The 27,549-nt window shown below is 41.1% G+C and overlaps 2 long non-coding RNA genes across 2 annotated transcripts in view; one reads left to right on the top strand and one right to left on the bottom strand.

Moving 5' to 3' along the window:
* The first annotated feature begins 391 nt into the window (after nt 1–391).
* LOC144456298 (uncharacterized) overlaps nt 392–27,549 on the top strand; it is a 96,443-nt gene continuing 69,285 nt past the window's right edge. The window contains exon 1 of the long non-coding RNA XR_013485303.1: nt 392–2,278. This is a non-coding gene — a long non-coding RNA (uncharacterized LOC144456298). The remainder of the gene's footprint in view (nt 2,279–27,549) is intronic.
* LOC144456299 (uncharacterized) lies at nt 2,840–3,937 on the bottom strand. Its single transcript, XR_013485304.1, has 2 exons — nt 3,800–3,937; nt 2,840–3,312 (listed from the first exon to the last, which is right to left on the bottom strand). It is a non-coding gene; the product is annotated as an uncharacterized LOC144456299 (long non-coding RNA).

Genomic DNA, 27,549 nt, shown 5'->3' on the forward strand with positions numbered 1-27,549 from the left:
TATTATGGAGTCAGCTTCTCTGGAGTCGTTTTAAGTGAAATAAAATCATTTTTCTCTGGGACGGTTACGGGTGGTTGGTTTTTGCCTGAAGGCAAGAGAATGGATTAGATGATACCTAGAGATCCATTCTTGTCTCTACTAGACTATGAGCTCCTGTGGATGGGAAATACCTTACCTTTCTTTCCTGTCTTCCGCCTTGCCTATCAACCAATGAACAAGTTTATTAAGTATCTTATTAAGCACTGTGCTAGGCACTGAAGATATGAGTAAAAAAATGAGACAGTCCTTGCTCTTAAGGAGTTTTTGTTTTGCCAGAGCGATACAACATGTTTACAGGTATTATAAGAAAATATGGCATGCATTTTAAAAAATAGTGATTAGGGTGAGGACTCTCACAACTGGGAGACTCAGGAAAGCCTTCTTAAAGGAGGTGGCATTTGAGCTGAGCCTTGAAGGGAACTAGGGGCTCCAAGAGGCACAGGAGAGCATTCTAGAAATGAGGGAGGCCTGTGGAAAGGTATGGGAAAATAGAAATAGTTTTCTACAGGGCTCAATGGAAAGGGAGGATGGAGTTGGGTAGAGACTCATTAGGGATTAGACAGGTATGATGGGGCATGGAATGGTTACTAGTTTATTATTCAGAATCACAAGGATTTTAAGTAGAGCCAGTTTTATCCTTCCCTGTAGGAATGGTAATGTTGATTTAGTTATTATTCCCTGAGACAGAGGTGAAAAGTGAGAGTGGGGTGGGGCATATGTAGATGTTGACAGAGTAGCTGGCAAGAAGCCTGATCTGGCCAAGCCCTGGTGGGATGGCTAGGTGGGGTGAAGCTTACGCCAGAGCCAACTAGAAATAGAATGTTGAGGTGAACGTTTCCCTCAATCTTCCTCCAACAGCCCAGGTAGCCCTGCCCCCGGGTGAGTCCCAGAGTTGAATAGATTAACTCCAGTTGATAGCTGTTCCTGGAGGTAAAAGGCAGGGGGCAGCAGGGCAGAGCACAGAGCAGATATTTGATAAATGCTTGTTGGTTGACTTTTTCTAGTCTTTTAATTCCATCCACTATTACCTCCCACATATATGCAAAAAGATGTGACTATAGGAGATGTAGAGTTGTGCTGTAGCCAGCATCCCTCCATATGACTGTGGTGCTCCATCATGGTAAATCTTTGTCCTTTGAGGATGCGTTTGATTTTGGGAAAGTCATTTGGAATCAAGTCTAGTTAATAAGATGAATAATCAAGAAAGCTGGGGAAAACCAAGGTAACCTGTGTGATTATAAAGTAATTACTGTTTTTTTTGCCTGGCTCATAAGTTGCCTATAAAGGCAATTCCCAGAGATGTGTTCTGACAAGTTTTGAGCAGTGACACTTTCAGTACGGCAAACATTATTAAGTGCCTATTAAGTGAAAAAGGCACTGTGCCAGTTAGGGCACAAAGACAAAAAAATGACAAATGGCCCCTGGCTGCAAGGAACTTACTTTCTACTTATTCATTGAAATAAGGGTCTAGACTTCCAAGGGGAACACGTTTGAGAAGGACAACACTAGTGTGCGTATGTATTCTGGTATCTTTATTGAAAAATAAGTCCCATTACTTTATACAAATCCTTCTCAATACCTTTATGTTTTTCTCCAGCAAACATATGTGTATATATGCATGCGTGTGTGTGTGTGTGTGTGTGTGTGTGTGTGTATAAATGCCTTCATACCATAATTACGTACTCACTGAAGACAGACAAGGAGATTTTTGCAGATGTTAAGACCTTTATCTGCCTTCTATTTCCATCAGCTCCTTCCACACACACATCTTTGAATATTTCCATTGTGGCACAATGGAAAGAACATTGGATTTTGCATCAGAGGACCTGGGTTTAAATTCTCTCTCTGCAACTTGTAGAACTTTGGGCAAGTCCCTTGACCTTTCTTGGCTTCAGTTTCTTTATCTATAAATGAGCAGGTTGGACTAGATTACCTCTAAGGTCCCTCCCAGCTTTAAATCCTATAACAATAATTATGCATATTCGTATATTGCTTTAGGATTTCCCGTGTGAGTTCCTCATCTTTGTGAGGTAAATGGTACATGTACTGTCATTTCCATTTGACAAATGAGGAAAAGGCTCATAAAAGTGAAGTAACTTACCAGGGTTACACAACTTTTTAAGTGTCAGAACCAGGATTCTGACACAGGTCTCTTTTCACTTTAGGTCCAGTACTTACTGCTCTGTGGTAGGCTGCCTTCTGATGGAGTGCTGACCTTATTCCAGCCTTTCTTCTCCATGTAAGTTCCAACACTTACTCTATTTCAACACTGGTATGTTTCTTATCAAGACTAAGTGACCCATCTGTGTCCCAGGGTCTGTTTCTGATGGTGCTTCCTCCAGCCCCATCTAGTGGCTCTTTGCCCAATGACCTGGGGTCATTCTCTGCCCTTACCATATGGCCTATGAAGAAAGACAGTACAGCTTCTAGCCTGGGGCAGATCCCCATCTGGCCCAGGACTATCAGTCAGAACCCAGCATAGCTGAGGGAGGATGCATGGTCAAACAGATGGGTCAGGCAACAGCAGAAACTTGAAATGAGTTCCATAAATAACCAGTCACCACTCCAGCAACAGACCAGATGTGATGCCAAGATCAAGACACTGTTTACTTTAGAGAAGTGTTTTGATGCTGGTAATGTGTTAGTGTGTTAGTATGTGTGTATGTGTAGTAAGGTGAGGAGTGTTGTTGGCAAATAAGACACACAAGTGCTTTTGTCACTTTCATCCTTGAAGATTTGGGAGAATATTTTCCCAGAAGTTCTAGCTATGAAATGGAGTAAATTACCCTCTATCCCTCAGTTTTCTCTTAAAATTTTTTTATTGATATCTTTTGTTTTTATATTTCCTCCATTTCCCAATATAACCCCTATTTTCCCCCTTCCCAGAAAGCTTGCTTTATAAAGGAATTTTGAAAAGGGAAAAATACAGTTCAGAAAAACTAATCAACATAATGAAAAAGATTAACATGCAATGTTTTCACATTCACAGCCCTCACCTCTGCCAAGAAGTTACTTTCTCATCTCTCTTCCTCTAGGCCAAGCTTGGTCATTATATTTTCTAGTATTCAGTTTTGATCATTTTGTTATTGTTCTTTCTATTTGTGTGGCTGTAGTCCCTGGGCACATTATTTTCCTGGTTCTGCCTCTTTCATTTTGCATTAGTTCATATAAGTTTTCTCATGCTTCTTTTCATTTATCGTATCCATCATGTCTTGTGGCTAAAGTAATATTCCATTACATGGACTTCACTCTGGTGGGCCTCTGTTTCTTCATCTGTTAAATGAGAGAATAGTATGGAAAGAAAGTTAGATTTGGAATGAGGACCTTGATTTAGATTTTCATTCTTGCTTCTCACCACCTGTGTGATGTTGGGCAAGTCATTTCCTCCTTCTGGTCCCCAGTTTCCTAAGTCAAATGACAGAGCAGTGTGGTGCAATGAAAAGAACACTGAATTTAGACTAAGAATACCAAGACTCAAATCTTGGTTCTGCTGCTTATTGCAAATTTGATTTTAGACACATCATTTCACCCCTTGCTTGGGGTGATCTCATTTCTTTTTTTGCTCCCTTTCATTTTCTTTTTAGTTTTTTTTTTAATTCAGTAGTTGACAAACACCTCCTCTCCCTACCTCCCCACCCCCCCATTAACATGTGCATATACAAACTAGAACAGAAAAAGAGGATTGTCTATGTAACTGCAAATCTGTATTACATATGAATTGCTTTAAAAGAACAAGTATATAATAAATTCGGCTTATTACTTTCAAAGCTGGCTTGCTTTTCTGTGTTGCTTCTGAATTTCTTTCTCTTCTCTTCTGTCCATTTTCTTTGAAATGTTTCAGTGACCCTATTCTTTTTTCTTGGAGCTGGTGGAACTATTGCTGATCTCTCCTTCTCCATTCTATCCCTTCAATAGGAAGAAAAATAAAACCCTTGTAACAAATAAGCATAGTCAAGCAAAACAAATCCAAACGTTGGCCATACTTGAGCATGTGTTCTCCATCTGGCCTCTATCTCTTCTCTGTCCAGAAATGGGTAGCTTGTTTCCTTATCAGTCCTCTGGAATGTAGTTGGTCATTGCATTGAGCAGGTTCTTAAGAGTCCATAAGTTGATCTTGAAGGTCCTTTCTAACACACTTGTGCTTCTAATACTATATGTCTTTTCATGACCTGTGAGAGTATTATTAAGAAGGGAAATGCCATGAGTTACTAATATTCCTGCTTTCTTGTTGGATATAATTCTAACAAAATTGGACTTCTAACTGGTCACTGCTCTCTCATCTTTTACTCTTCCTTCTCTAGGCATTTGCATGCATTGCTCTTCATGACTGGAATATACTTCCTCTTCATCCCCACTTTTTAGAATCCTTCTCTTCAGGTCAGGTATCTCCTTCTCCTTGGTGAACTCTCCCTCCTGAAACTTCCAGAATACCCAGTCTGGACATCTCCTTTGCTTTTTATCACATTCTATCTTGTATCATCCCCATTTGTTGGCATTTCAAATGTTACATTAGAATGTAAGCTCCTTCAGTGCAGTGACCAAGTTGTTTTTCACCTTTGTATGGTAAGTTGTGTTCCCTGTCTTGCATATAGGTGTTAAATAAATGTGCATTGAGTTAAAAAAAAAGATGTTTTTGCTTTGTTGTGATTCCCAGTAATAATTGCACCAAGTATGTAATACAGGAAAAGTTGGTTGATGGTGGGGACAGATGCTAGGGACAGAGATTTCTAAATAGAAAACAAAAAACAAAAAACCCTAGGGGGCACACCCCAATCAACCTCTAAGTATTTCTATTCTGGGAAAGAAAAAATCAGATTGTATCATATATTTGGAAACTGGACTCAGACAATGGGCAAAGTACCAACAGTGTGGGACAAGGAAAGGTACATTGGAGTTGTTCTCATATGAAACTTAACACTTTATGTCCTGTCTCCATATCTTGCGCTGAGAATACTTTCTGTCTCTGTACATTTAGATATTGTCTCCCCTGTTGGAATGCAAAGTCTGTGAGGATAAGGACTGTTTTTGTCTTTCTTTGTATCCCCAGTGCTCAGAACAATAGCTGACATGTTGTAAGTGCTTACTAAATGCTTGTTGATTGACTGACTTTTGTCACTAGCTTGCAGTTTGACTTTGGCTAAGTCACTTTTCTCTCTGGGCCTCAGTTACCTTAATCTATCCAATAGACAAGATTGTTTCTAGGCACTTTCCAGATTTAACATCCTGTGATTTTTCTTCTGGTAACAGGCTATAAATATGGTGTTCAGAGATTATGTCTTTGGCCCATAAATCTATAAGCACTGTTGGTCACATCTGGCACCAGCACTTGTCAGCTTTAGGCACATAGTAGGTGCTTAATAAATGTTTATTGATTGATTGGTTGAGTCTAATCTGGTGCTCCCTCAGAGAATTTAGTTCTTCCTTTAACAGAGTTTATAGCTGGTTTCCCATTCATTAATGGAGTGTTCAGTTGCCTATATGCTGCCCTCCATATGCCACCCCTGTTGGTTGGACTTCACATCATTTTGGTCAGTCTTGTTGGGTAAAACCTTGAAAGTCTCTGCTAAAAGGCAAATATATTACCTATGAGGAGATATATATATATATATATATTTTTTTTTTTCTATGATTATCCATTCACTCTTGCAAAATTTGTGAATCAGATTAGCCTGACAATTACTTAGGAGGGCCTTGGGGGAATGGGACTCAGGGTGGTCAAATTATGGATGTTAGAAATGGGACCCAGAAAAGAATATGCAAAATTTGGGAGTTTAGGGTGGAGCAGAGCACCACAGGAAAGGGCTTTGGGAAGACAGCATAGGTTGGGAAATAAGGGCACATAGGAGGGGGCACATGAGTGGGGGAACAAGGAGGTACTGGCATCGGGTAGAGGGGATGAAAAAACCCTTGCCTACTTTGTAGTTTTTCTAAGGATTGACTTGGCTCTGGAGTTAATCAGTCAATTGGTCAACATTTATTAAATGCCTACTATGTGCCAGGCACTGTGATAAGTGCTGGAGTGGCCCCAAAGTGTCCTCGTGGGATTTTGCATTTCCAGTGCCTTCTGGCACTTCCTGTGGACCAGTGATCTATCCTATCCCCCTCCCCTCAGTCATGCTCTTCCAATACACACACACACACACACACACAGTCACAAAGAAACAAGACCCTGTCTTCAAAGATGTGAAGGATTGTTAGATGGATGAGGGAGGACTTTTATTCTTTGCCCAAGAGGGCAAATTAGGACTATTAGCAGGGAGGCAGATTTTACCTCGGAGTTGTCCCCAGACGGAATGGGCCACCTCACGAGTTAGTGAGTTTTCCATCCCTGGACACCTTCAAGCAGAGGTTGAATAACTTTTTGTCAAGTATGTTATAGATGGGATTCGTGGTTTTGGTTGAGATTGATCTAGATGGACCTTAAGGTCTTTCTTAACTCTAAGATTTGCTGATTCTATGAAGCTTGAGGTAGAGACTTACCGCAGGAGTCTAGATGTTCTCTAGGCTCTTGAGAAGCTACAGTTCTTTTCTCTAGGACTCAATAGGACCAATGATCCCTTCCCTTATCACTGAAGTCCATAGCAGAGGTGGACTCTGGGCTCCTCAAGAACATCTGTCACAGAGACTTCCCAATTTGGGTAGGAGAATTTAGTGCTTTGCAGACCCAGGATATCTGGATTGTGCTGAGAGCCTGGGAGGCAGGGAGGGGAGGAAATTTCATCTCTTTAGGACACAATATGTGGCAGAGGATTTTAGTGGGTCTTCTTAATTCAATTAAACATTTATTTAGTGCCTAGTATGTATCAGGCATTGTGCTAGGGGCTGGGGATACAAAAAGAGGCAAAAGACAATTCCTGCCCTCAAGGGGCTTACAATTTAATAGGAGAGACAACATACAAATAAACATATGCAAAGGAAACTACATAGGAGAAATAGGAAATAATTAAAAGAATAAGGCCCTGGAATTAAGAGGGGTTAGGGAAGGCTTCCTGTAGAAGGTGGGATTTTTGTTGGGACTTAAAGGAAACCAGGGAGGTCAGTAGTTAGGAGCAAGGGAGGGAGAGTGTTTCAGGTGAGGGAGACAGTCAGAGGAAAATACCAGGAGCAATTTTATACAATGTCATCAATTCAGAAACTCTTGTGGCTTCTCTCTGTTTCTTAGAAGCTGATTAATTACTGCCCCAGGTCCAAACCCAGGAGTACAAGTGAGCTTCTGGGAGCAGTAGCTGGGCCACAGAACTTAATGCCCTCCTTCCTCCATGTCCTCTTCAATGCTTTTCCTGCTGATGCTGACACAACTCAAATAGCCACACTCTAAAGTAACCAAGACCTTGGCCTCATTGATCCTTTTAGGTTGCTAGGCTGCTCCACTGGCCAAGGTCATAACTGCTTTGAAGCCTCAGCTGCATCTTATCTCCAGAAATAGTATTTCAGGGTTGCTGCTTTCTGCTGAGTATCTTCACTGATTTGTCCTATACTGAGTCCTCCAAAACAAGTGGGAAAATAGAAACTTAGAAAAATGCAAGCCTACAGCCAAAGTGATAGCACAATGCAGATCCTCCATGATCTGATAAAATAATTCACAATAAGGTGTTAATAATTGATTCTTCTCCTTGCTCCTCTCCCAGCACACCTGAAATCCCATTCCTTCTGGCTGAAATCTCAGCTAGGTATTAGAAAAGCAGTCTTATTCAATTGAGTCATACTAACGTAGTAAGAATCATAAGTGGCTTCCCCCCAACCCAGACCCCACAGATACTTAACAGCTTAGTATATTTCTCCTCAGGATTAAGGCCTTTTTCCTAGGAATATTTCAGGCATTAGCAGCTAGCTTTATGGGAGGGGAATTTGGGGCATCTGGCCACTTTCCAAACCATGTCACCTATACTCTGGCCATCCTTTTTGTCCCCTTCCTTCTGGGATCTGGACTTTGAGCTTCTGAGACCTTGAGCTGTCTAATAGGTGAATTTTTGCTCATCTTGCTCAGAAGCAAACCTTCTCTTCACTTTCTGGTTATTTCCAAACCAAGTGGGAGGGGATATAAACCTTCCTATTATGTGTTTTCATTCCCTATTAAAATGTAATCTGCTTGAGGGCAGAAACTGCCTTGCTTGTTTGTATTTGTGCCTGTAGAGCTTGGCATATAGTAAGTCTTTAATAAATGCTCATTCAGTCAGGACTTTGCTATTGTGTCTTAAATGACAAAATGTCTGAATTCCATTGTTCATTGGCATTTTTTTTTAACCTGTGGATAGATGGGCCCCCATGCTAGGTGAGCAGAAACTATAAAGACTACATAAGAGTTTAGTATTTCAATGGAACAAAAGTTGCAGCAAAGTTAATCAGATACATATTTAGTGTTATTCACAATAATTATTGGGTTGTAATGATAATTAGGCAGTTTTCACACTGTGACTATCAATAAGCATTTACTATTGCTTTCTATGTGCTAGTCTGTGAGGATACAAAAACAAAAGGGAAAGTCTTTGCCCCTGATGATTTTATATAATCTATGGGGGAGGAAAGGAGTAGTGTGAGGAAATGGACAACCTGAAATAGATCAAATCAAAACAAGATAATCTGGGGGGAAGGCACTAGTACCTAGGGGAATTAGAAAAGGCTTCAGGTGGCTCCTGAACTGAGCCTTCCAGGGAAGTAGGAATTCTAGAGTGTGTGTGTGTGTGTGTGTGTGTGTGTGTGTGTGTGTGTGTGTGTGTGTGACATTTTAGGCATTAGGCACAGCAAAGACATGGAGACCAGACATGGAGTCCTATGTGTAAGGAACCGTAAGGTTAGTTTGGATGGATCATAGTTGTGGAGAATAATGTGCAGCAAGTCTGGAAAGGTAGGATGGACCAGCCATGAAAGGCTTTGTATGCCATAGCCAATTCGAGTACTTTTGGGGTCTTGTGAGGGGTGGATAGGTCAGTTAGAAAAAGGGGAATGAGGGGCAGCTAGGTGGCACAGTGGATAGAGCACCTGCCCTGAAGTCAGGAGGACCTGAGTTCAAATCTGGCCTCAGACCAAACACTTGACACTTACTAGCTATGTGACCCTGGGCAAGTCACTTAACCACAATTGCCTAAAAGCAAAAAAAAAAAAAAAAAGAAAAAGGAATGAGAGGGTTTTCTAAGATCACTTTGAAGATCATACCTTGTTACAATTTGTTATTATCCTGACAAAAGGAGGATGTAAGCTACATGTAGCATCTGTGATACAACCAACTGAGACTTTGTCATGATAGGGCATGCCACTGTACAGGTGAGGATAGTGTCAGTTCTGCTGACCCGTATCTCTGTGGAGCCTGGAAGTCAGGTTTCTTTGAGTTTAGGGCAAGGAGTGGCCATGGCCTGGGTGTTCTGGCAATATCAGCCTGACGTATCCTTGCTCTTGGACAGGGCAGACATTGGGATCCTGATGAGGTCTAGAGGTTAAGGGATGCTGGAACCTCAAAATCACAATACGTGGGTCCTGTCAGAAAGAACTCAACCCAAGCCTTCTTTCAGGCAAAGACAAGGTTTATTAAAGATCTGCCATTATTAGCCAGACTCTTAAGGAGTCTGAGCATCTGTGAGCTATTGGTTAGATTGTAAAAATCTGAGCAGTGGCTGAATAAGAATCTGAGCACCTGAATGGAGACAAGATGGACCTTATATGTAGACTGTGGGAGGGATCTAGGAGTGGTCAAGTAGTTTTCAGGGACAGTAAGGTAATAGAATGCCAGTGAGAATGGGGCCTAGCTAGGATTAAGGGTGGGAGGTGGATTTGATACTGCATGGTTGGAAAGCTGAATTATCTGAATCCAAACAGAGCTAAGGGTGTTTTATCCTCTCAAAGTTGGGCCCTAAATCTAGTCCCTGCTTTATATCTGGGCCCTGCAGTTTTTTCTGTCAGATTTATGTCTTCCAGACTATGCGCCATTCACCTACAGTTGGTAGCAAACAGCAAGTACCAGCCACTGTCCCCACATCATTCCCTGGATGCAGCCTGTGCTCAGTTCTAGTCAACCTCCTCTTTGGGACCCCCTCCAGCAGGGACAGCTCTAGACCCTTTGCCAGCAGGAAACGGTTTCAGAAGCCAAGACCTTCGCCCCTTACCCCAAAAGAATTTGAGGGGAGAACGATGGGGTTGGGATCTAGACCCCCAAAAGGAAACTCTGGACTTTCCCACATGGCCAAATCTTTGGCAATCGCCTGAGTTTATAATCCCATCAACTGACCTTTCACTGTGGCTACACCCAATCTGCCCTCCAAGGTCTTGCCTCCCTATGGCCCCAGGCCACTTCCCACCTTTGATCCTATATAGGCTCCATTTCCCTAGAATTCCATTACCTCATAAACTACTTGGCCACTCCTAGATCCCTCCCACAGGCTTTCTATATATAAGGTCCATCTTGTCTCCATTAAAATGCTGAGATTTTTATAATCTAGGCACTGGTCAGATTCTTATAATCTAGCCAATAGTTTACTAGTGTGCAGACTCTTAAGCCCAATATGACGGATGTTCTAATGAACCTTGTCTTTGGCTGAAAGAAGGCTTGGGTCAAATTCTTTCAGGCAGGATATTGGGGTCCCAGCACCCCTGAGCCCCTAAACCTCATCATCTAGGCCATGCAGAGCTGGCCATCTCCTAGCTCAGATCTCACCTGTGCTGTGGCATGTCTTGTTATCAGGGAAGAAGGGCACTAGTTGGCTTTTTTCGTAGACTGGTGTATGTATCCTTCTGGTATACTTTATTTTCCTTCTAATGTCCATCAATCAACAAGCATTTGTAAAGCACCTACTATGTGCCAGGCACTGGTGATAGAATACATCAACAATTCCTGCTCACAGGAGTTTACATTATAATAGGGACAACTGTATTTATAATAATATATACATATATAATGTGAGCTATGTCTCTCTACTTTTAATTTGGAAATGAGCTGATACAAGATTTATTTGAGTTAATAAACGCATTTTCCTAGGAAGGTTAATACTCTTGTTTGCTGTGCCTATCCCACTTTAGTGTTCATGCTTTAATCAGGTTGCTTTCCAGACACAAACTAACATTCTGGCACAGGGAATGGGAGTTTTGATGTGGGAATGAGAAGAGGAGAAAAGAAGAAAAAGTAATTTTGGATTTCAGTGTAATTTGGGACAGGAAAAATATTTTGGGGGTGCTGAAGTAGTAGCGTTTGAGTAGTGAGAAAGCATCCTAAGGATCCAGGACTTCTGGGAGTGGAGAGGAGGACATAGGATATGATAGAATAGTATGGAAAGGGAAGTAGGTAGGCACCAAAGACAAACTTTGCTTACCTCCCAAGTTTTTTCTAGGGTTGCCCATATGAGCCAGCTGGCTCCCTATGCCATATCCAGGAAGCTTCACAGAGACTAAAACTGCAAACAGGAGTTTCATAAAGTGTTCTATGCCTTGTGTGGCTGTTCACTTTTGAAGAAACCATAATGACCACCTATTCCATCTACCTGTAAGGCTGCCCATGATCTTCTCAGATCCTTTAGTCCTATGTCCTCAGGGAGCCTAGACTTTTCTGTTTTCAGGAGTTAACCTGGCTACTGTGGAGGATATGGACTGCAAGTTTGGGAGAAACATCTTTTTCCCAGGTAAAAAAAAAAACCTTTGAGACCAAAGAAACAGATCTATAGGTTTGTACAAATAGAGACCCTCAGGCTAGCAAGGAAAGAATGAGCCTAACAGATTCAATCTGGAAGAGTCTTCCTCTATTTTAGGGATTTCCTGCCCAAAGAGGATATTCTGATGAGATTAATTACAGAGAAAACATTATCCTATTGGGGAAAAAAAATCACCTGATTTTTGGCAACTCCTGAAACCCCAAGGTCAACACATTCTCCCCCAGGTCTTCTGACAACCTAGCTCTATTACCCAATCTCCAAATAAGAATCCTCACCTGATAGATTTCTTTGGTCACATAATGTTGCCCTAAGACTGTGTAAAACCCTACATAAATATCTCCCTTTGTTCCTCATAGTTACTATGCACCTGGCAAATGCCCATCAGCTGATGTTAACTCAACTTTTTGTCTTCCAACCTAGCTTCCTGATTCATTGACCTTCAAGGTGGAGCCTCTTTGAATATCTGGGTTGAGGAATTCCCCAATTCCTGGGTTGAGCTAGAGAAGTTTTCCAATAGAGATGTTTCTTAACTGGAGCTTTCATGACTGGCAATCCCCACCCATAACCAAGAGCAGCATTAGAAACTATTAGACATTTCATACTCACTTTTTGATGAGAAGCCAAGGGCTGGATGGGGGTGAGTATGATGAGCAGCTGTTCTCTGTTTTCACTGAGAACAGCCCAAAAGGAAAAGGACTTAAATTGCAGTGGGAGGGAATTAGGTTAGTCACGGGAGAACTTCCTGACTCTTGGGCTAAAATTCTGTGATTCTTTCGCTATGATCCTGTCTGGGTGAAGGGGGCAGGCATTGGCTAGATGACCTCGAGATTCCTGCGGTTTTAATTCCTTTTGTGAAATCTAGGACAGAGCCATAACTAGCCAGAATTGTGCCTAGAGCAATATCAGCCTGAGTAGAGAGGAGGGAGGTGGTGAGATATGGACTGAAGACAGTGGGAGGGGCTCTGTGGCCCAGAATTCTGCACTTCTGCTGGACTGTGAAGGAAGCCCTCTAGACACAATCTCCGTGGCGAGGAGTTACATGCCCCTTCTCCTATCAGTACCCCATAATGAAATCCTGTTTGCCTTGTGCTCTAATTATGAATCTCTTTTAAGGCTGTAAACCAGATCCATATGTAGAACAGATCATAGTGACCATTTTCTGGGCAGTCCATGAAATGTCTCAAGGAACAGAAAAAGGAATTCCTTCCCATAATGCTATATCAATCTTAAATATTCTGCCTCGGATGGACAAAAGACACAGCTCCTTTAGGACAGAGGGAAACCCAGCATAGGCTATGGTATTATCTCTCTTGGCTTGGGTTTCCAAAAGGAGCAGGTATTTCAGAAAATCTCATGCTGCCTCCCACTCTGTTCTCCTAACATGATAGTACCATCTTGTCTATTTGTGGAGAGGGATTGAGGAAGAGCTGTGCCCTTTTCAGTCTTCTGCTCAAGATCACCCTAGGGGTTCCTGAGCAGGATGGGAAGTTGAGCAGCTTCAAACCAGTGCCCATCTGTGCTGCCCAGAAAATGCTTTGGAAAGTGCTTTCACTTGGTCCAGACCTTCTACACAGTATGGTGTACAGTATATTTTTCTCTCTGCCAACATATATTTCTGGCAAAAAAGGAGTGGCCTAAGCTAAAATTCAAGGCCCTTGATGTAAAATTTTGCAATGGGTGCCAGCCTATACCTTCCCCCAAATCATACACCATCCTCCTTGTGGACCTTGGGGAAAGGTTCTCTAGTGGGTCCCCAAATGCTGCTATACCTACAAACGAAATGACGGGGATTGGGAGCTATTTTCTGATCTACCCAGCTTTCTCTTGGCTCATAATTGTGATTTCCTCCCTTCTTTCTCCATATCATGGAACACAGCTGCTAAGTTGTAACATTGTCTGTCTTTGCTTTCTCCATCTGATGCTGTCCTCCAGGAAGAACTGCACCTTGGAGAGATTCTTTGTTCACTGAGGCCTCAGAAATGTAACTCCTGCTTAATTTCTTGTACTTTTTTCTCAGCGGCACTCTCTCAGGCTTGTCTCAAGTACATTAATAATTATTTTGCTGCAGATGATGAAGATGACAGATGTGTAGGTTCAAGACGTTACCAATTAGGTAAGATAAGAGCAGAAGATTGGTGTGAAGATTTCTTAGTTGTTTCTTCCTGCTTTCCTTGCTTGGTCTAGATTTATTTCTGCTTTTCCAGGTTATCATTCTCTTTCTCCCAAATTCTTACCCACCTTTCATGAAATATCTCCCTATGTCCTAATCTTCTTTAGTCCAAAATCAAGTTCTTTCTTTGATTAGAAAACAAAACAAAATAACAACTCTCCTCTTCGTTCCTTGTTCCATTCCTCCCACTTTCAGATACCTGGCTACATTTTGTTCCCCTGCTTTTTTTTTAGGTTTTACCCCATTCTTCTCTTTACAGTAAAAGCCATTACCAGTAAATGCTTTTCTTGGATTAAATCATTCCCCTCCCAAAATCCATTAACTGTCATATATGAGGCATGGGCAGGCAGATACCTACTAGAGGGGTGACCTTGGCTAAATTGCATCACTTCCTTGGGCCTCAGTCTTCTCATCTGTAAAATGGAAATAATACCTGCAGTGGGATGGCCCTGTATTGTTTAACACAGGGTAGCTGTTAGGAAAACTCTTTGTAAACTCTAAAGAGCTATGTAGACATGTGCTATTGTACAATTCAATGGCATATCCTTAATTCTGTTTGAGTCAACTCTGGGGGTGGTTCTCACACAAGCAAACAAGTTGCTAATAGTGACTGAAGAAAGAGTTGTCAATAAGCCTCTTTGGAGTTTGTGGGGATGGGATGGATCAAAAAGACCTGAGTTTTTGCCATTTTGCAGATCCACTAAGATAACCTATGAACAGCACTTTTCAAACCTTAAAGTGCTGTATAAATGCTTATTATTATTATTATCATCATTTTGTGCTCTAAGAGAACAGACACTAGGGATGTGGGGGGGGCAGATGAAGGTTACATAATTTGATGGTCTTTAGGATCAGGGGTGGGGAACTTGTGGCCTTGAGGTCACATGTGGCCTCCTAGGTCCTTGGGTGTGGCCTTTTGACTGAGTCCAAGTTTTACAGAACAAATTCTTTTATTAAGGGTATTTGTTCTGTGAAGTTTGAATTCAGTCAAAGGGCTGCACTTGAGGACCTAGAGGGACACATGTGCCCTTGAGGCTGCACGTTCCATGCCCCTGGCTAGGTCATGGGCAGCTAGGTGGCACAGTACATAGAGCACTAGGCCTAGAGTCAGGAAGACTCATCTTCCTGAGTTCTAATGTGACCTCACTAGCTGTGTGACCCTGGGCAAGTCACTTAACCCCATTTGCCTCAGTTTACTCATCTATAAAATGAGCTGGAGAAGGGAATGGCAAACCACTCCAGAATCTTTGCCAAGAAAACATCAAATGGGGTCACAAATAGTCAGATGTGACTGAAACAAATGAACAATAAGTCTAGATCATGGGGGTTAAACATTATGGACAATACAAGAGGAAGATTAGACACCAGGCTGGTCCTGTTACCGGGAAACCAGGCAGAAAAGCAAGAGTCAGAGTCAAGATCTTTAGTGTGAGGGGGAATATTTGAGGGGAAATATCAGTGACAGGACTTAACCCAATGTTAGCACAGCAGGCCTTTCTAGTACCTATGGCAATAGCAGCCATCCGAGGTTTGTGATGTTAGGGACTTAAATAGTTGCCTAATGATTTATCTTGTTTTTTTCTTTTAAGCCCAAATGACTCAGGCCTTCTTGTTCAGCCCTGCCTTGTGTAACTAGCTCCTCTGAACCCAAAGCATCTCTGTGATTTCATTAGGCTGTCTTATGGTCAGTAGGAGCACATTATCTATATAGATGGGGAGTGGATGCCAAGAACTGGGCAGGGACTCAAGTCACTCAAACCAGACTCCGGCTAGATTCTTCCTTGATCTCCCACATAATCCATTGTAATGTCACGGAGGGATGGGTGGGGCAGTGGTATGGAAAGGAGAGATCCTTTCACAGACCAAGATCACATCTTCTTTTGAGATTGGGTGACATATGTAAGATGGATTTCATCCTTATCCTTGGGAGATATTTTGTTGAGTTCGTGAAAACTATACATCATAGGCTAATTAATACAGTTGTTTAATGAATGGATGAGTGAATGAATATACTAGGTTGGGGCACAGGCTCAACACTTTTCATTCCCAAGGTGCCCAGTTGAGCTACCCTTGTGTATCTCCACCTTCCAATACATTGTTCAAAAAGCAGAGAGAGTACCACATTAGTAAGTAATTAGCTTCTAATTAGAAAGGCATAGTATTGTCTGCACTGGGGGGAAAATTACCTGTGTGTGTGTGTTTTTAATAACAGCAGTTTAATTGAATAAATCACTTGTTAGACATTTCTGAAACTTCCTGTCATTTTATTATTAGTGCCATGGAACAAAGTAATTAGATACTTAGTGTTTAACATGCCAGTTGCAGAAGCATTCATTGGAATATGGTCTCCCTTCCCAAGGAGGCAAGAGCTATCTAAATAGGAATATGTCTATTCCCTGATACCTATATTCCTTCCAGGTACCTACAGGGCACTGTGGGCTAAGAGTTAAGACTTGAACTCATAATTTAGAAGCCAAGGCCCCCTACCCCCAAAGAATTTGTCAGCTTGTTGAATGAAAATTTAGCAATCCCATGTTTCTCCTGAATCTACTGATGGCATGATAGATGACATGGTGAGAGTAGCACCTGTTTTATATAGGCTGGGGAAGTTCTTGAAGATAGCGAAATTATCCTTTGCTTTCATTGCCATCTGAGTAATTAGTGACCCAGCCCAAGGAGTCATGGGGAGTTGGTGTTGAAGGTTTTAGCAGAATTCCCAGTACCCTGTAGGATATCTTTCTAAACCTAGCCTTACTGATTATTGTGGTGAATGTGGAGGCAGAGGGGAGAAGTATTTTATTTAAATTTAACCAAGAACTGTATCTTTTAAAATATCATTATCAATAAAGTTGAGAGGCAGTGTTGTGTGTCTGATAGAGAACTGGCCTTAAAAACAGGTATTGTTGAGTTCAAATCTTTGCTCTAATGTGTACTAGGTCCACAGAAAATACTTAAAGTCTCAGTTCTCTAGGCCAGTGGTATCATACTCAAGTAGAAATGGATCTCTGCAGGTCCATGTTGACTTAGAAAACCACAAATTAACATTATCTACAAATATTTCCCATCTGCATATTGAATCTGGCCATTTGCTGCCAGGCAGTTGTGGGCAACTCTCTAAGACTGTTACTTTCAGAGAAGGTGCCTGCATTGGTAGAGGAAGCTCCTGCATCCAGGAGTTCTCTATATCAGTGGAATCACAAGTCCAGTTCCTATCCCCTCTCACTATTGGTAAAGTTTTTTTAAAAATTTAATAAATTGCCTCTAAGAATGTCTCATTGCATTTTACTCCTACACCTGAAAGACTAGATTGGCCTGAGTTAGGCCTGTCCTAGAACAGATAAGCACAGCTACCTGATCATCTCTGATCATCTCTGAGAACCTGATGGAGGACAAGTCACAGTCTCATCATGGAATCTCAGAATTGGAAGGGATCTCAGAGACTTTCTAGTCTAATTTGTACCCAAATGAGAATTCTCTCTAAAACATCCAACCTTTGCTTATAAAGACTTCCACTGAGGGAAATCACTACTTTCTGAGGCCACTGGTTACATTTTTGGATATCTCGGTTTTTTTACGACTTTTTCCTTACATCTTTCACCTTCTAACCAAGCCTGGGGTGTGTTGGATGTTGCTGCATTTGCAGAAAGAGACATGACTCCTCAATGGCCGACGTAATGCTGACACAATACTGGGGATTGATGTCACGGGTGAAATGGGAGGCCAGAGCTTCTTGAAAGACATGTTTTAGCATGGAGAGAGACACATGAAAAGACTTTGAAAGTTGCAAACACATAGGGGAAGTCGATTCCTCAAAGTGTCCCTGATTGTCTCCTAGAGAGTTTGGAGACTTTTAAGTAAGATTGAAACCTTTCTCTTTGAGCTTAGCTCTTATCTTGCTCCGGCAGTGAACTCATTCACTTATGTATTTTATGGTACATTCTAATCTGCTAAATTTCTCCAATTTCTATTTAGTATTATCTTGGCTGTTTGCTATTTGTGATGGTCTTTTGTGTAACTAGAGCATGGTTGAAATGGGCCAAACTAGTGAGTATGAGCTTGGGTCTACTGTTTCCTTTTTGAGTGACCTGGGGAATGGCTTTTATTTCACATCCTAGTTCAGTATTTTTTTTTTTGTACTGCACCCCTGATACGTGTGAGGCAGGGGCATATAGATATGTCTAGCTCTCTTGCTCTTCTCCTGTTCCCCTCAAGGCAGCAATAGCAATCTCCTTTGGAGAGGGATGGGTCAGATTCCAGAAATTATCCCTACCACCTATAAGCTACATTTATACTCTGAGACAAACCATGAGAATATACTTATCTAACATATACTCACATATCTTACAGATCAATCCTAAATTTGCCTATCATGGGAGAAGGGGGAAGAGAGAGGGAGAATAGGGTAAATTATCTCACATAAAAGACAAAAATGTTGTACACAGTAACATCAGTATTGTGTGATGATCAACTGTGAATGACTTAGCTATTCTCAGCAATACAAGCAATCCAAGACAATTAAGAAGAACTTATGATGAAAAAATGCTATCTACCTCCAGAGAAAGAACTGATGGAGTTTAAAGCATACTTTAAAAAAAATATCTTTCTTGGTTTTTTTTGTCTGCTTTTTCTTTCACAGCATGACTAATATGGAAATATGTTTTTCATGATCACACATGTATATCAAATTGCTTGCCTTCTGAACGAGGGGGAATGGAAGGGAGACAGATAATTTGGAACTTAAAATTTTAAAAATGAATGTTAAAAATTGTGTTTACATGTAATTGAGAAAAAAATATTTTAAAAAAATTTGCTCCACCTGGTTCTGCCCTCTGGGGACAAGCAGAACAAGTCTAATCTCTTTTTCACATAATATTCCTTAAGATACTTGAAGACAGTATCATGTCCTCCTCTAAGTCTTCTTTAGAGTAACCATCCCAACTTCCTTTAATCAATTCTCATGTGGAAGGACCTTGAAATCCTTTTCCATCCTGGTTGCCCTCCATTGTATGTCCTCTAGCTTTTCAGTGTCTTCACAACACGACACTCCAGATGCAATTTGAGAAGGGTAGAATAGAATGGAAATATAACTTCTCTCTTATGGACACTGTACCTCCATTTATGCAGCCTAAGAGAGCATTAGCTTTCTTGGCTATATCATCATGCTGTTGACTCATATTGAGTTTGCAGTCCACTAAACCCCCCAGATACTTTTTCAGGCCAACTGCTATCTAGTTAAGCCTCCCCAGTCTTGTACTTTTGAGGCTGCTTTTTTTTAACCCAAGTTCATGATGACTTTTATCTCTATTAAATTTCATCTAATTACATCCAGCCAATTGAGCCTATCCAGATCATTTTGGATCTTGTTTTTGTCATCTGACAGTTAGCTATCCCTCTTAGCTTTGTGTCAGTTGCAAAATACACAGAGATCATCTTGGCAAGGCAAGGCAAGGCAAGGCAAGGCAAGGCATGACAAGGCAAGGCAATGCAAGAAACATTTATTAAATACTTATGATATGCCAGGCACTGTGCTAAGAGCTAGAGATACAATCAATCAATCTATCAATCAATAAAGTGCCTACTAGATACAAATATAAGGCAAAAAAAAAAGTCCCTGCTCAAGGAGCTTACATTCTAATGGGGAAGATAATATACAAAAGGAAGGTAAAAAGTGGGCATCAGTGGGTTGGAGGGGGTAACTGGTAAAAAATAAAAAACAACCCAACAATATATGTGTATATGTGCAAGTTTACATATATCTATGTTTATTGATATATGTAAATTCACACAGGCCAAGTATAGATTGTAAGGCTCTCCACTAGAGACCCCCTTGTAAAATGACATTGAGCCATTAATCAAATCAGGCCATTCAACCAGCTTTGAATCCAGTAAATATACTCTTGTTTAGCAAGTATCTTTGCATCTTGTCCACTGGGCTTTGTCAAGTGCTTTGCTAAAGTCTTTCTTTGATATCTAACTGAGGGCCCATCCACCATTGGAGGAATAAATTCTCCCTTTGGAAATCAGAATTTGGAATTTTTCTTTTGTGGAATTAGAAGAGACAATGAGTATCCTAAAAGATCTAGGTTATGTGCAGGCATGCTCAAGTGGTAGAGTGACATGGTGGAAAGAGAAATTGACTTGGTATCACAGGAGTTGGGTTTTATCCCTGGCTCCTCTTTGGGTAAGTCACTTAGGCTGGATGGGTCTCGGTTTCCTTATCTATAAAATGAAGAGGTTGAACTAGATGATCTTCAAGGTCCCTTTAGTCTAAAAGTATAAAATATATTCTATTATCTTGAAAACTCAGATGAAATTTTCATCAGAGGTTCCCATGAGCCAGAACAATTCTCCCACAAGCTAACTGATTTGGAGAAGGAAAAGCAGTAGGAAAAAACACAACACAGACCACCTCACAAGGGCCATGATGAAAGAGGGAGGCAGGAGTACTGTAGATCTCTCAGCAAACCATGTTGCAAAAAAAAAAAAGAGAGAAAAAAACCAAACTATGATCAGTCAGAATGAACAAGGCTAATTAATTCTTTTAAAAGATGGCTTCTGACAGGCATGGCCCCAGAAATGAGCTTAGAAGCTGATAGTTTTCCAAATTAAGAGCTGTGGGCCTCCTGTTCACCAGCTGTGTAGGAATGGGGGAGGCATACAACTATGCCTAGGGCTAATTTGGAAATCATCCTTGGGAAAAAGGGACCCCAGCAATCATGAGAGACCCACACCCCCTCAATAAAGGGATCACACAGCATACCTGCATAACCAACACTTATGAATTTCCTCAAATGAAGCAACAGATTGCCAATCACCATCCCCAAAGTTGCTGCTATGATATCAGAGTGCACTACTTTGGCACAGGAAAGGCAGCCCTACCTTCTATAATAGGGGTGGTGTGGTGTGTGGTAAAAATTGACAGTGTTGTTTTGAGATCTAAGTGTAAGGGTAGGAGACCTCCACTCCAATTAATGTAATCTTAGAGGCTTATGCAGCTAGATTGAATCAATCAATTAAGGGTATAAACTGAGTAGAAATAAGTTCATAATCAATTTGGGAAAAGTGAAGTGCTTTAATCATGGGATGAACACACATGCTGCTACACAGAAAATGTGTTGTGATTGACTGAAAGACTCAAACACTCCTCTGGATCTCTGTATAACACAGCAAGTGAGTTAAAACAAACAAACAAACATGCATTCCAGCAGTAGCAGGCTAGTTGAGTGATAAAAAATCTTGTGGTGAAAGACTTGGAAGAGGAATTGCCCTGGGGATGGAAAGAGTTTTCTCTTTTTCTTTTGTTCCAGTCCCCTCACTTCCCTCTCCTCAAAGATGAGATGATGACCTTGTGAACTTCAAGAAGTTCTCATGAATACAGCAGTGTCCACTGGAGCCAGTAACATTGTCCCCAGAACATCAGTGGCTTATGGAGCTGTGAAACACACATAAGATGTATGACACACTTAGAGTCAGCTTTAGGACACTACAAAGGCACTGACCCATGGAGCCCAGTATAGACCTACATCTAAGGACTCCACAAGGGAGAAAAGGACTTCCTAGTAACCAAGAGCTGTGAGTTTACCTTTCGGCCACATGCCATTTCTAAGTTTGATCCCATTCTCCTCAGGGACCTTAAGTGTACAAGGAAAGAGAACATCTGGTTTATTCTACCTGCTTGGTAAATGTTGTTCAGTTGTTTTTCAGTTCTGTCCAACTTCATGACCCCATTTGGGGTTTTCTTGTCAAAGATACTGGGGTGGTTTTCCATTTCCTTCTCCAGCTCATTTTATAGATGAGGAAACTGAGGCAAACAGGGTTAAGTGATTTGCCCAGGGTCACATAGCTAGTAAATGTCTGAAGCCAGATTTGAACTCAGGAACATGAGTCTTCCTGACTTCAGGTTTGACATGCCATCTACTGTGCCACCTAGCTGCCCCTCTTAGTAAATACCTTTTCTAAAAGATAATCAATACTGTCTGATAATGAGGAGCACGCGAATAGGGGTTCATTAGTGATACTACTAGAAAATCTCTATCCCCCTCAGGGTTTTAGAGATAGTAGTCAGCCACTTTTTAGAGATCTGGCCTGCCGATGCTGAGCCCAAGTTGGGCTAGGAATCCTAGAAGAAATGCTATATAAGGAAGAGATTATGAATCTTTTTTTTTTTTGGTGAGGCAATCAGGGTTAAGTGACTTGCCCAGGGTCACACAGCTAGTAAGTGGCAAGTGTCTGAGGTCAGTTTTGATCTTAGGTCCTCCTGACTCCAAGGCTGGAGCTCTATCCACTTCGCCACCTAGCTGCCCCAGATATTATGAATGTTGAGACCAAACTTCTGATTCCAGTTCTGTTCTTCATTTACTGTGCATTACTAGGCAAGTGCTGATGATTCTCTATATCTCAGTTTCTTCTGCCAGAAGAATCATTTCTATTGCTCTCTATTAAAAAAAATCATATAGCATGTAAGAGTAATAAAGAACTTCCTGGACAAGTTGTGAAGAAGCATCTCTAAAGTGGTTTAAGCATCTAGAAAGGACGCTAGACGACTCCTGCATATTAGATGCAGTCAGGCCTTATCTTCTGTAGCTAGGCATATGTATTCAGATTAGATTTCTTCCGAGTTCAGCTCAGTCTTTGAGGCTTTCTCACTAATGCCTTTAATTTAGTGATAAAAGAAAGACTAGAAAGTATGTCAGCTTTATGGGGCAGCTAGGTGGCGCAGTGGATAGAGCACTGGCCCTGAAGTCAGGAGGACCTGAGTTCAAATCTGACCTCAGACCCAACACTTTGACACTTACTAGCTGTGTGACCTTGGGTAACTCACTTAACCCCAATTACCTAAAAGCCAAAAAAAAAAAGTATATCAGCTCTAAAGGTCTTGGTCATTTTACAGTTTCTTTTTACCCTGACTTAATGCTCAGGTTTTCCCTCTAGGTGTAAGTTTCACTGATTGTCTGGCCATTGGCTTAGGTCTAGAGTTTCCAAAATCATGAAAGAGGAAGGGTCTTGTTAAAATATTAGACATATAGGCTGGAGACTGGGATAACTAGATGTTTAACGCTCTGTTGTGCTCGATAGACTCCAGAGGTGCTCTGGAGCCAACTTGTACCAGCTAGTGAGGGCCAATTGTTCCCGTATAACCTATATCATATTGCTTGTCTTCTTGGAGAAGGGGGAGGGAGAAAAATTTGGAACTCAAAATCTCATAAAAAAATGAATATTGAGAGCCAATTGTTAAATTTTTGGTGTGAGCAATTATTACCTCAGAAATATGCCAGTGCTACAAATTAGGGCTTGATTTACTGTTTTGTTGATTGTCTAGTCTTAAGAAAATGATAGATTAAAAAGTTAATAATGCAGACTAAATTTAAAAGTGTGTCATGCTTGCATTTTTTTTTTTTGAGAACCTGTTGGTAAACATTTATCAGAATATCCCTGCTGATAGCCTACTTTGGCAGGCCTAATGTGACCTTTGGATAAGCTTCTCACTGTTGAAATCCACTTCTTTTGTGAGTCATGGGATTCTAGAGACAAAAAGGACCTAAGAGTTAATCTAGTCTAATACCCTGGTTTTATAGGTGAGGAAATTAAGGTTCAGAGATGCTTGTTGTCTTACTAAAGGCACATAATTGAATCCTGGTTGCTCAGATTTTCAGTCCTTTGCCCTGTCCATTACTGAAATGAGTAGTTTCTTTCATGGGTTCTCATTTCTTAGAGTTGGGTCATCTTCTCCAAAAGGATAATGACATTTTTTCTCATAACAACATTAGCCAGAGCAGTGAATGGGAAAAACAACCACCACCATCACCACCACCACTACCACCACTGAATACAGAGTGAAATTGGAGTATTAAAATTCTCTGAATAACAAGGCAGTGTTGTGGATAGAGTACTGGACTTGGATTTGAATCCTAGCTCCTCTGCCACTATGTGACTTGGAGAAAGTCACTTAACCATTATGGGCCTCAGTTTCCTCTTCTGTAAAGTGAGAGAATTGTACTTGATGAGTTCCAGATTCTCTGTCAGCTCTAAATCTATGACCCTATGAATTGCTAATGAAGAATGGAAGAAGGAATTGAGAAAAATTGGCTCAGAGAAGATAATTTTTTTGGATGGGGTATGAAAACTGTCTTTAAATATTTGACAGGATATATTACGTGGAAACAAAATTAGGTTTATTCCATGTAGCTCTAGCAGCTACCACTGTAATCAGGGTGGAAGAGTGCTAAATCTGAAGTCAGAGGACCTGAGCTCAGATCCCAGCTCTGCCACTTGTCAGCTGTGTAATGTTGGGCAGGTGACTTAATTTCTCTGAGCCTCAGTTTCCTGACCTACAAAATGAGGAGGGTGGATTAGATATCCTGTAAGAGCCTTTCTAGCTTTTAATTTATAAGCTTATGCTCCTATGATCCTGTGAGGGAGGCAGATTTTTTTTTTTGCTCATTTGTTTCAGTCATGTCTGACTCTTCATGATCCCATTTGGGGTTTTCTTAGCAAAGATACTAAAGTGGCTTGCCATTTCCTTCTCATTTTACAGATGAGAAAACTGAGGCAAACAGGATGAAGTGACTTGCCCAGGCTCACACAACTAGCAAGTATCTGAGTCCAGATTTGAACTCAGCTCTTTCTGACTCCAGGTCAGGCTCTATTCACTGTGCCATCTAGCTGCCCATATAAAGAAGATTGTTCTAATACTCAGAGCTGTCTCCTGATATAAGGCTGTCTGTCAAAGTGGAGAGTTCCCCACCAAAGTGAAGTGGGGATGATGTTTTAGGGGAGCTTCTGGTCCTGGGCAGGAAGTTGAACTAAAATGACCTTAAGGGTTTTTTCTAAGTACATGTTTCTGTGCTTCTATGACAAGAAGGTAAACGGGGTTGGTGGTGGTGGTGGTGGATGATTCAGGCCACCAGACATTGGGATTCCTTCCCAATTGTCTCCAGTATGTGTATGTTTGCCCAAAGCAGTTAGGTCATTCAGGGAATGGATAGAGTATTGCTCTGACCCCACTGGGTCCTGACTTTAAGTTAGGAAAACCTGAGTTGAAGTCCTGCCTCAGACAGTTATTTGCTGTGTGACCTGGGCAACACTTAACCTCTGTCTGCCTTAGTTTCCTCATCTGCAAAATGGGGATAATAGTAGCAGGCACCTTCCAGGGTTGTTGTAAGAATCAAGTGAGATAATATATGTAAAAGCACTTTGCAAATCTTAATGTGCTATATAAAGGCTTGTTACTATGATGACAATACTTCTGCTGCTGCTGCTGGGGTATGTGTGTGTGTGTGTGTGTGTGTGTGTGTGTGTGTGTGTGTGCGCCCGAGCAAGTATAGAAAGTGAGGAGGGTCTGATTTTGTTCTATACGCTTGAAAGGGGGAGAACGAAGGAGCCAGTGACCTGGAAAGACGTCAGGCATAATTCAGTTTGGTGATTTGGTAAAACAGAGAAAGGCTCTTGAAATAGAAAAGTCAAGGACCGAAACCTGGAGGCAGCCTGTCTGGGCTCTTGCTCGTAATCAGGACTAACGAAGGGTGATAGAGTCTATGAGCAATGAGCCATGATGTCCTAGGAGCCCCATTGGCTTCTTAGACATCTAACACCCTTGGGACTCAGCCTAATGTTATAACCACTTAAATCCTCTGCTGATAGGTGCTGGGGTGGGGAGGAGGGGGGAGGGAGAGAAGAAGGGGGAGGGAAGAGAGACAGATAGAGGGAGTTGGAGAGGCAGGAGATTCATAGCTATTCATTGAGGGAAAGAGATACTCTATAGAGCTCAGGGAATCTTGGGGATGACAGGATTATGTACACTTACCAAGATCTAGGGATCTTGGCATCAAGAAGGGAAAAAATAGTTCGGCAAAACCATCAATCAAGTCCAACATTTTGTTCTGTGTTCCATCTCCAAAGTTACCCACCTCTGCCAAGAGAGGAGGGAGGTATGTTCTGATTTCTTCTTCAGGGCCAAGTTTGGTCATAATCACATGGGTTCAGTTTCAGTTTTTATTGTCATTCTGTCCATTTACATCATTGCAGTCATTGTGTGTATTGTTTTCCTGGTTCTATTTAATTCACTTTGTGTCAATATGTCTTTCCGTGTATCCCTGTAGTTGTCATATTCATTTTTTTCTTTTGACAAAGTAATATTCCATTCCATTCATACCACAATTTATGTAGCCATTCCCCAATTCATGGGCATCTACTTTGTTTCCAATTCTTCACTACTACATAAAAAAAATGCTATTGTAAGTATGTTGGTGTGTATGGCGCCTTTCTTTTTTTGTCATCAACCTCTTTAGGGTATATGCCTATGAGGATAATCTCCAGATCAAAGGTTACTTTGCCTCTCAGGGGTGAGGGGAGAGGATTCTATCCCCACCCCTATTATCACTCCCCCCAAACTTGTAATGATCTCTTGCATCGGATCTACTTGGCCACAACATATTCTGAACTTTGGAGAGGAACTCTCCTAGGCAGCCCAGTTGAGTGGCCAGTCTAGGGGAGCACCATGAAGACAACATGATAAGAGAAAGGACATTAGGGTCCTACATTGCTGGTAGTGTGAGTTGCCTTGGCCACATGTGTTCCATGAGTGTATACCTCTCTGCAAATTTGTGCTTATAACCATTCTCCCTTCTAATGCTATGTATATTTGTGGGAGAGTACACTCCAGGTTTATAGAAAGAATGCTTTATTACTGTTTTTCTTATGACTCCATCTCAGTAAATACCTTCGATTTCCACATTTCAAAGCACTTTTACACACATTATGACACTGGACCCTTATAGCAGCCCTGTAAGGTACTTATTTTATTCTTCTCTGTTTTATTACCTCCATTTTACAGAGAAGATAACAGATCTCTCCAGAGGTAAAGTGATTTGTCCAAAGTTCTGAAGCCAGTAAGTGCTAGAGCTGATACTAAAATCCCAGCCTTCTGATGCCTAATGTGGGTATTTTTTTTTTCCACACTGAATGCTGCTGGAATCATAGCACTAACACTCATTCATTTTCAGCTACATGCTAGCAGCCTGAGGGAGAAGCAGAGAGCCCTAGTAGCTTGGGCCCTGACCTGTGATACTTGGGAAAGAGGGAGAGCGAAGGATTAATTCCTTCTCTGTGTTTTAGACTATACTGATGATTACCAGAGATAAAACTTTAAGGGTAGGACGGTAAGGTTTCCTGCAACATCTCCATAACAGGAATAGAGTGCTTTGGGGCAGAATGAAGGTTAGTCTGAGGGCCAACAGGTCACCAACCTGATCAAGAATGCTCTCAGAACTACCCACTGATTGGAGGGGAGTGCTGTCTCTCTGGGACTACGGACTTAGGACAGGTGCTCTAGTGATCTCCATAGAAGTGACCTCCAAACTTTTTTGACTGTGCATCCCTAGCAACAAAATATTTTGGAGCATATTCCCCATTATATGTATGTGTGTGTTTGTATGTGTATATGTATATATATGTATGTGTTTGTAGATATATATATATATATATATATATATATATTTATGTATATATTTATTTGTAAATTAGAGACCTGTATTGCTCATTTTAATTTTTTATTTTAATATGTATATTATAAAACACAAAAATAGAAATAAAAAGAATGAGATAAAGATGAAAGAAATATTTAAAATATTATTTTATTAATCATAAAAATCCTTTTTGCTCTTTCTAAGATGTATTCTAGAATTTTTTAGTACAAATAGTGTGATTGAA

The sequence above is a fragment of the Phascolarctos cinereus genome, unplaced genomic scaffold (assembly GCF_003287225.1).
Source record: "Phascolarctos cinereus isolate Bilbo 61053 unplaced genomic scaffold, phaCin_HiC Scaffold_3;HRSCAF=262, whole genome shotgun sequence".
NCBI classification, from domain to species: Eukaryota; Metazoa; Chordata; class Mammalia; order Diprotodontia; family Phascolarctidae; genus Phascolarctos; species Phascolarctos cinereus.